This window comes from Pocillopora verrucosa, chromosome 1, assembly GCF_036669915.1.
Source record: "Pocillopora verrucosa isolate sample1 chromosome 1, ASM3666991v2, whole genome shotgun sequence".
Classification (NCBI taxonomy): domain Eukaryota; kingdom Metazoa; phylum Cnidaria; class Anthozoa; order Scleractinia; family Pocilloporidae; genus Pocillopora; species Pocillopora verrucosa.
Genome location: NC_089312.1, coordinates 5849046 through 5858538, shown reverse-complemented (window position 1 = coordinate 5858538; position 9493 = coordinate 5849046). Strand labels below are relative to the sequence as shown.

Below are 9493 nucleotides of genomic sequence, written 5' to 3'. Positions count from 1 at the left end.
TGAAACGGGAAATCCGGCGACACACCACATTGTGCGATTTGTAGCTCTAATTAACTATTATGCAGTGAATTTTGCCACTGAAAAGCATTTTTAGTACGTTGATCCAAATAGTACTCCCTGCCCTTAAATTTGATAAGTTCTTCAAGCCATCAAACCTGGTTATTGTTGTAAAGATCTACGCTTAAATAGTAAAGTTAAAAGAGTGCTACGGTTTCTTTATGTCCAACACTGTCATTCTCAAATTATCCCTGACCTGGTTTTTTCTCTTCCTCTCTTAATAACAAGGTCACTTTTCAACTTAAAGCAATTTGCATACAAATTTTGTGAATGGCGAGAGGCAAGTTTTCAACGTCAAAGGTTTTTTGACACCCTTGTCATGAAGAAATAACAATTTCTTCAATTCCACGTAGGCCCATTGGTAATTTTTTTATCATTATTATTATTTTCTTTTTAGCGTTAAAAGTTCAACTCGAAGTCCAACTCAAATTATTACTTGGACTCGGAAACCAAACAACAAAAAGAGGTAGATTGTATTCCTCTGACTAGTCTTGACATATACGACAATTGAGATCGGATTTCAGGTAAACGTCATTTTTTGTGATTCTGAACAACACATGATTTCGAGTTGTTCATTTGACTGTTTTTTTTTCTTTTTTTTTTATTTGGTTGGATAAACTAAACTGGGAATGAGTTTAAATAATATTTAAAAGTTTTTTGAAATCCCTAATAGACAAAAATTTAGTAAATCAGCAAACTCAATACACCTAAAGTGTTGATCAAACATCGTTCGAAATAGGAAAAAAAAAAAAAACAAAAAAAATCAAACTTGTTTCCAGATTTCTATACTTTTGAGCAGGGAAAATCCGTACAGGGACTTGAAATTTCTCGAGTTGTCGGCGTTTGTTTCCACTTCACGCCTGTAAGGGCTGTTATCCAGTCATAAACTGTTTTGCCTGTCAGCGGTGATCCGTAGAAAGGTGGATGTTGTTAAAAGCGGGAATGAGGAATTGGGAATGTGCAAAAAGTCTCTCAACAGAAAGGTGTTTCAACAGAAATAGAAATGAAAACATTCTCTACGCATAAACCTGGAATTGTGATTTCATTTTTTTACAATTCAGCCAATTCGGTATTGCTAGTGTTGACACCTCTGGCTGGATGTCTCACAACTCCCACAGAAATAGAATGTAGCATAAATTCATTGAGGTTGGGTATTTAAGCAATCAAAAAAATTATTTTTAAGTGTATCGATGAGCGACTAAAACGTTTATTTTTGTACGAATTAGAGATCGGTCAAGGTTGTCCAAAACTATGTACGTTTTTAAAAGCTTACCATTCAGGCTTCCGCGACTTAATTTTGAAATTTATTAAAGATTAGATGACTACAACATGTTAAGTACTCAACGACGCCAAATAGAAAAATAGAGTGATAATTAAGGTGATCATTCAACGTCTTGCTGTGCTGTTTATGTTGTTGTTATAGATATAGTTTTCTCGTTGTTTTCCCTTTGGAGAGGCGAGAGGATTCCGTTTTCCTCCTTGTGTGGCTGACCTTTTCCTGTCCTGGAAATGTCTGTCAGAGTTTTTCGATTGCAAACTTTGAAAAGATATTTAAACACTTAGTACAATTAGAAAATTGTGGTTTGGCGCGCTTAGTCTGATATTAAAAATATGCTGAGTAACTGCAAGTGGTGCATACCAATGAAATGGGAAGCCTGGCGACTCACAATATGTGCGATTTGTTTAATGATTGTGATGGGTGGAGCACTTTACAATTTTGGTTTGCTTTTACTTCAAAAACTCCATTCTATGATCATTAAATTCAAAACTTCAAGTGAACTCGTGGCAGTCGGAAGAAACTGTTGTAAACATGTAAACGATGAGGAGCTGATCACTGTGTTCGCTGAGGTGGAATCCCTTCTTAATTTCCCGTCCGTTGACTCATCAGAGTTCAGATCCACGAGAAGATGTTCCATTGACCCCTAACCATTTCTTGCAGGGCCAAATGGGGGGACATTACTCCTTTGCCTCCGCGTCAACGATGGCGAAAGGTCCGGGGCATTATTTCACGAGTGTGGAGGAGATGGCTCAAGGAATGTATTCCTGCCCTTAACAGCCGACCGAAGTGGACTTTAGAATTCCGAGACCTAAAAGTTGAAGATGTAGTTCTTGTGATTCAGCCCGATACTCCAAGAGGACGTTGGCCGTTAGGACGAATTGCCCAAGTGTATCCTGGACGTGATGGACACACCCGTGTTGCTAAAGTTGCGTGTGGCGTCAAAACTGTCGTGAGACGAATTAATAAACTGATTCCACTTGGAATCAATTTTTAATTCCTTATTTAGGAACACACTAGGACTACCTCCCAGTGTTGGGAGGGGGAAAATGCTAAGAAGATAGTACGGGAATGGCGTGTCGTGCGGTTTTAAATTTTACCAGTTCGTACGCAAGTTACGCGTACGATTTCTCGCGTGTGTGTTTTTCAGTTTTAGTCGCATTTTTTTCCAGTATTACCGTCTTTTAACCGATTAAACGTGCCTGCTTTTTAAGGAGATTTTCGTTATCGCTTCCGAACAATTATTAAATTCAAAACTTCAAGTGAACTCGTGGCAATCGGAAGAAACTGTTTGAAGAAAAGCGGAAGCAGTGCAAGTTAAGGTGGCTGGTACCAGTTTTCATCTTTTTGATGGTTTGTAGCTTTGAAAAAATATAACAAAAAGACTAACCAAGGCCAGTTGAACACTTTTACAGGGTTGAAGTATATAACCATTGGTTATCCAAAAATAGGTGTTATTTCGTCACCAGCAGTTTCCATGGCAACACTTTTATAGGATTATTCAGACGCCTATTTTAGCTTACGGCTCAAATAATTTTAAAACTAACTCGGCGACCCCGTGATTTTTCTTAGTGACCGCTTTTGGCACTTGAAAAGGAAAATGCACAAAGACTTAAAAAAAAATTATACGGAGCGGAATTTCAGAGAATTTAGAAAAAGGCAATTTTCACGCATCGCAAATGTCCTTCCGTAGAATTTCCTAATATTTTTCTGATGATTCCTTTCAATGTTATTATTATGTTGCAACATTAAAAAGAAGGGGTCACCGGAATTTTTTTTCATGCAAAAGCTTTCGTGAGTCTAGCAATTCCCACGCACGTTCTCGCGCATTTAAAATTCCGGATGTCGTTGTATATATATATCGACAGTTGTTCATGATCTGTTACGGCTACCGCTGACAATTGCGTGTGCTCGCGCGAGCTCCTATTGCATCCGATCTGATGTTCAGAAACGTTTACTGCTTAGAAAGTCATTCAATAGCCGTTAAAAACAGCCTTCCGGGCCCACCTTGAAAGATATACTTCCAGCTTCTGACTATATTAGCCATATTTTTATTGAAAAACAACGAGCGAAAGTTTGAAATGGAAAACACGTGTTGGTTGGCGCTTCGATCGGAATGTTTGTTTAGAGATTGTGAGTCTTCTAATAGGTAAAACGTTATGCCTGAGATTTTTTCGGGCATCTCTCCTTATTCTTCGTTCCTGGTTTCTTCGAAGTGTCTAACTATGGCGGCCAATATCCTCTTCGTCCGTGTGATTCGTGTTGTCTTCGCCGATGAAGTTGTTGGTGGATTAGACAATATGGCGACTAGTCCTCTTCTACCAAACCTTGTAACCTTGTGTACAGTTTGTGAAGGTCATCGTAAGAGGGATCACTGTCAGCAATGTTTTGTGCCATTGATCTTTTAATTGGTCTGGTGTCGGTTACGTTGAACAAGTTGTCACTGAATGTTAGAAGAAGTTCGTGGCGTTGATCCAGGTAGAGCATGTTTGCCACTCCGTGGGGAGCACTGATGATACTGGAATTCTCAACGATGTTTTTCCTGGAGAGGCTTAATGACGATCCAAAAAGAATTTTTCTCAGCGCCCTGACATTTTCTAAAGCATCATGGGCGTCAAATTGTTCCTTGAACAAATGGTTGTAAAAGTTGCTTTGCTTTGGTTTGCAGTATCCACTAGAATCGAGCTCAAGTGCTTTATGTTTGTTTTTAATCAGTTTTTTCATCAGATGTAGACTATCCGCAAAGTAGACATTCATGACAGTAATGCCATCCTTGAAGTTTTCATCACTATTTCTCAGGAGAGTAGGGACATCGAACGTTGCCGAATTATGACCAATTAAAACAGTTATTTGATTTTCATGTCACTCAGAAGACTTGACTTTAGTTATAAGAGTCAGGAAGTCACCAAGTGCTTCCTCTATGGTTATACTTTCGACAGGAATGTTTCCTTGGCACAATGTCCTTACTCCTTTTATGGTCTTTATGGTCAGGCCATTGACAAGGTAGGCACTGTAACTTATGTTGCTTTTGGGAGAATGTAAATGGAGAATTCATGTTTCCCATTTCCACTTACAGCAGACAGTTTGCACATCTCAGCTAGCTTCCCTGTGCAAGTCGTTTATGTGTCAAAGATAACGAATTGATATTTCTGTTTTGAATCATATTGTAAGTGCACAATCTTTGGCCTTATAGTGTGGAGTGGTGTTATTTCTTCATATCCTTTTAGCTCAGTGAGTGATATTTCTGTAGGCATTTCAAATACATTTTGTGACCCTGTTTGATGATTTGTTGGGTCCAAATTTAGACCTGCTGAAGACTCATAGGTGACCCCTTCACTGACTTCCCTCCTGAGTGTTTGTGAGGTTTTTTTGTTAAGATAACTGGTTATGCCTTCTCTTGAATTTCTTTTTTTCTTTTTGTTGTTTGTCATAAAAAACCTTCTTGTCCATTCCTTTAGCATGTCTTTCATAGAGAGAACCAAGCTCAATATTAAGAATCTCTAATGTTTTTCCAATGTGGTTGTATCCAATATTGGTTTGTGCCACCCCACATGCTACTCAAAAATCATTACTTTCACTTCCTCCATAAAAACGAGTTTTGGAGTTCTAAGAACCATTGGTGCTATTAAGACTTTCATTTCTCTGTGAATTAGCACGTGGGGTCAGTTTGTTCACTACAATGTCAGTAGAATATTCGTCCAGAATGTCACTTAAGGCTATTTTTAGGGAATCTCCAAAGAGATCTTTGCCATTTGGCAAGTCTGTATGTTTGTAGGCAACAGGATTTGGCTTGAAACCACACCATGAAACATTACAACATGTATGCTCCCCAAAGGCATGGGGAATAATGTTTTTGAGACCTTGCTTTAAAGATTCAGGATCTCCCACGTTTGGCTGACACAAAAACTGAAGCACTCAGTGATGTAATTTAAAACCTTTGAACTGAGAATTGAGCAATTCAATCCTTTGAAGCAGTCTCTAAGATTGTATAGTCTGGTATTGAGGGATTTCTTGGCATGACCAACATCAGACCATTTCTCAACACCATGAGGGACTTTGTTCTTTATGTCTGCAAGGGTTGTTGAGTCATCATCCCCTACATAAATTGAAAATTTGACTCCAGATTGAGGAGCTTTTCTCCACAGTTCACAAGCAACATCTCCATTGATTTCGATGACCATAGTGATTATTTCAACAATCATGCTTTATTTCTTTCCCAGTTAATTTGTTATGGCTACATACTCGACACATCTTGCATCTTGTGATATAACTCACAACTTTTCCAGCAGTGAAACCCATGGCAGCCCCATGACCAGTTGCAGAGTTGTGTCCCCTTCCCCTTATTTGCCAACCCATATCATAGGAGACAGCTACTCCAGGGAGATGGTCTGCAGATAGACCAGAAGATTTCTTGGCAATTTTTTTTTCTAAATTTAATTTAAATTTACAGCTGTCTGTAGCAACCTTCTCTAAGGCATTTCCAACTTCTCTTTCTCTTCTTTTTATCAGGTTAAGATTCTTTGTTGGTACATTCTAGAGAGTAAATTATATAGGTGGGTATTCCCCATGCCAGTATGGAGGGATCCCAATACTGCCCTTGTGTTGATATCGTTAACAAGAGGACCATGGCTTCCAGCTCTGTGTTCAGCAGAAGATTTTACTTCATTTACGTGACTACAGAAGCTGCATTTAATGTTGAAGATACTACTGAGACCACTTTGTTTTTCTTCCATAATGTTTGTAAGGGATAATGGACCTGTGGGTGCAATAAAATAATGGCCTTGTGATCAAAGTGGTTTATTTATGCATAGAAGCAAATAGTTTGAGGAAAGCAAACAATTTAAGAAAGTGGAAGTTCAAGATGACAGGAGGTAAGATATTGTACTCTGAAATTTGACCAGCAAGAAAAGTCATATTTGAGCCTGTCTAAATGCCCATACTCAATAGCTAAAAAAAGTTTCCTGCACTGTGTTAAACAATACTAGTAATATTTTAAAATATTTTATTTTACCTAAAAATTATTTTACCCACCTTACACAACAATACCAGAGACAAACATTTTAATATACTTATATGAGATTTATAAAAAGATCTATTATTTTTAACGACTTATTTTGTTTTGTGTGTCTTTTTTTTTATTCTTTTTGAGAGAAATATTTCTTTACCTCTTTTGCAGCTTGAGCAAGATTTCAACTCATTTCGAAGAACTGGAAGTTCAATCAGTCTTTTACCACAAATATCAACCTCATATTTAGTGTGCTGTAATGATAAAATTTTGCTTAGCTATTTGATTTCGGGTATTTGATTATCAAGAATCAAAAGAAGAAAAGGAAAGAAGAAAACGAAACAAATCTCAGTCGAACCAGCCAAAATGCAACAGCGATGCAACACATAACTTACCTGTTGTGACCTCGTTTTTATTTTCCTTGTAGGTTCCCAGTCTTTCTCTTCTTCTGGCAGATTTTCTTTCACTTGAGTCCTTTATGTCGCCGAGAATCATCTTCTTTATTTTCGTTTCTGTCTCCTACATACGCAGTGGCCGTTGAATACATCAAATACACTCTGGTGGGCAAACTTTTTACAAAATAAGACAAAAGATGCGTAGACCGAAAAAAGCCTCGCGCCGCCATATTTGTTTTGAATTTTTCGCCTTTCAAATCTCGCGCTTCCTTCGCGCGTTTCTCTCGCGTGACGCATGAGAGTGACCAACTCCCCCGCGAGGAAACTGGTACCAGCCACCTTTACACTCGCATTTTCATTAATAAGAAACCCAACAAAGTGTAGTTATATTACTGGCTGATGCTCGTCAAAAATGTTACGAATAATTTTCCTTCTAATTGTCTCAGTTAAAACATTTGATGAATTGTAATTGCCTGATTTCGTGTAAATTACACGCAACTCACAGTCAGACGTGCAATTGCGTGTAAAAAACGAACGCAGTTTGCGTGTTGCGACAGCAAGTTGGAGTGGACAACAAGTTCATCATTGATGTTAGACGCCAGGCACTTTCTGGTGATCGTTAAGACTTTAGCCTTTGACTTGTTGATTGGGAGTTTATTTGAGTCGGCCCAGTGACATATTTCATTTGCGGAGATATTTAGTGAAAGTTTAAGTTCAAGTAATCATCAGCATAGAGGTCTACTTGTGAACTGACATGCACTGGTGGATCGTTGTTGAATAGTATGAAGAATAGTGGGCCTAAAATACTTCCCTGAGGAATTCCATGTTTCATCGGCGCCTTACTTGACTCCTTTCCACTCAGGTGAACTACTTGCTTCCTTCCATTCAAATAAGACCGACATATGCCTCCAGTTTCTTCAGTGATAGTTCATGGTCGACAATATAAAATGCTTTGCAATAGTCAATAAGCACCACTCCAGAGACCCTGTCCTTGTCCAAATTAAATAGTTCATCGATTATCCTGATGAGGGCAGTTTCAGTTCTGAGGTTTTTTCGAAAACCGGACTGACTTGAAAAAATCAAGTTATTATCGCAGAGAAAAGTGCATAACGTATTGTGCATATGGCGCTCAATGACTCTAGACAAAACCGGTAACCCTGAAATTGGATGATAGTTACACGGATCACATTCAGCGCCATTCACGGGGCGTGTAATGAAATCTACAAGCTGTTTGGAATGCAAATTACGAAGTCCTTTTGCAAGGTGATGTTTACCATAGCCCAGTTTCTCTCTGAAGTCGATGTTGATATCGGAAACAATCAAAGTTTCCTTATTTAATAAATGAACCCTTTCGATGCTCGCTTCAATGCTCATGTCGTCAGCTTTGTTAGAAGAAGGTGGTCAGTAAATAAATGCTTGCAACTTTGCACAATTTAGCACAGAGACCGCGCCAATTTTATAACACGCCTCTTAAAGTTAAAGTTGCTTTCGATTTGTACAAGAAGTACGTCCTAAGCTTTAAGGCTTTTTAGCTCACCGATACGCCCGGCCGATATACGATACTCAATATCCAATGCAACTAATTCGCCAAACATGAAGGAATATCTCGACTTATTGTCCATCATTTAAAACTGTGTTAGAGTTTTTTCCTTCATCTTCGAATTCCTCATTTTCTTTACCTTTAGTTCCTGGCGTGTAGCACCTCGCCATCTCGTCGTCCGTGAAGAAAACATCAAAAGAAGCGTTACAGTTAACTAATTTAGCCATAAAGCTAGTAGAGCACGCTAAATGTGTCAATTTGCGATCCTGTTCTACTCGACTATGGAATTACCACAAAAGTATAAACCAGTGTTGGAGAGGTGATTACTAACTCTGTTTAAGCCAAGCTTTTTTTTTTTTTTTTTTTTTTTTTTTTTTTAAGGATAGAATTGTTTTACACCGCACACTGCAATTCAATGGTTTTTGTGCTAAAAGCTAAAAAAGGGGTCTCCCCAGAGAAAACGCACATCACATCACTAACGACTAAAACGAATGCATAAGTGTGAGAGACAAGGTGGCTACCTCAATCTGCTTTTCATTATTAAAAGTTCTAAAGGATACATAATTATAATTCCTATACAGTACGTTATAGAGCCCTCTGATCTTTTTATATTCAGCTTCATTAGTTTTCCAAAATTACCCAACAACTTTGGCTAAAAAAAAAAAAAAAAAAAAACTGAGAACGCACATCACATCTCCATAGGGCAATTTTATTAACCTGGGCCTTTCTTTTCTTAGCGTTTTCCCAATGTTCATGCATCGCTGTGATTAATTTCTACAACTTTTGAAATCAAATCTAACTCAGGGCGCTGGCTTACATTTTTTGGTGTATCCGGCGATCGTTTTCAGAATTATTGGAATCTGAATTCTGATCTTTACCCTTGGAGATCATCGGGCTCTAATGAGAAACATTTTCAGGAAGTACCAAAAAAGGCCAATACCCGGAATCCGATTTTGACAAATTCCCACACTTGAAACAAAGTAGTAGCGTATGTAAAACGGACAGAATTCTGTGTAATTAACCAAATGAAGAAAATGAACGTTTGCCATTTTTTTTTTCATGCAATACCTTCCACTCAGCTGACTCGGAAGAGTAACTCGATGGCAACTTTTCAATTTTCGAACTACTCGACATATCGATTGTCATAAAAATAAAAGGAATGCAGGAAAATGCTGACATAATTTGAGAGAGTGATCTGTTGTGACTGACATTGTGCAATT

General features: G+C 38.2%; 1 pseudogene; it reads right to left on the bottom strand.

The window, feature by feature from the left end:
• Positions 1 to 4891: 4891 nt before the first annotated feature.
• On the bottom strand, positions 4892 to 5514 carry LOC131795811 (uncharacterized; annotated as a pseudogene).
• Positions 5515 to 9493: the final 3979 nt, after the last annotated feature.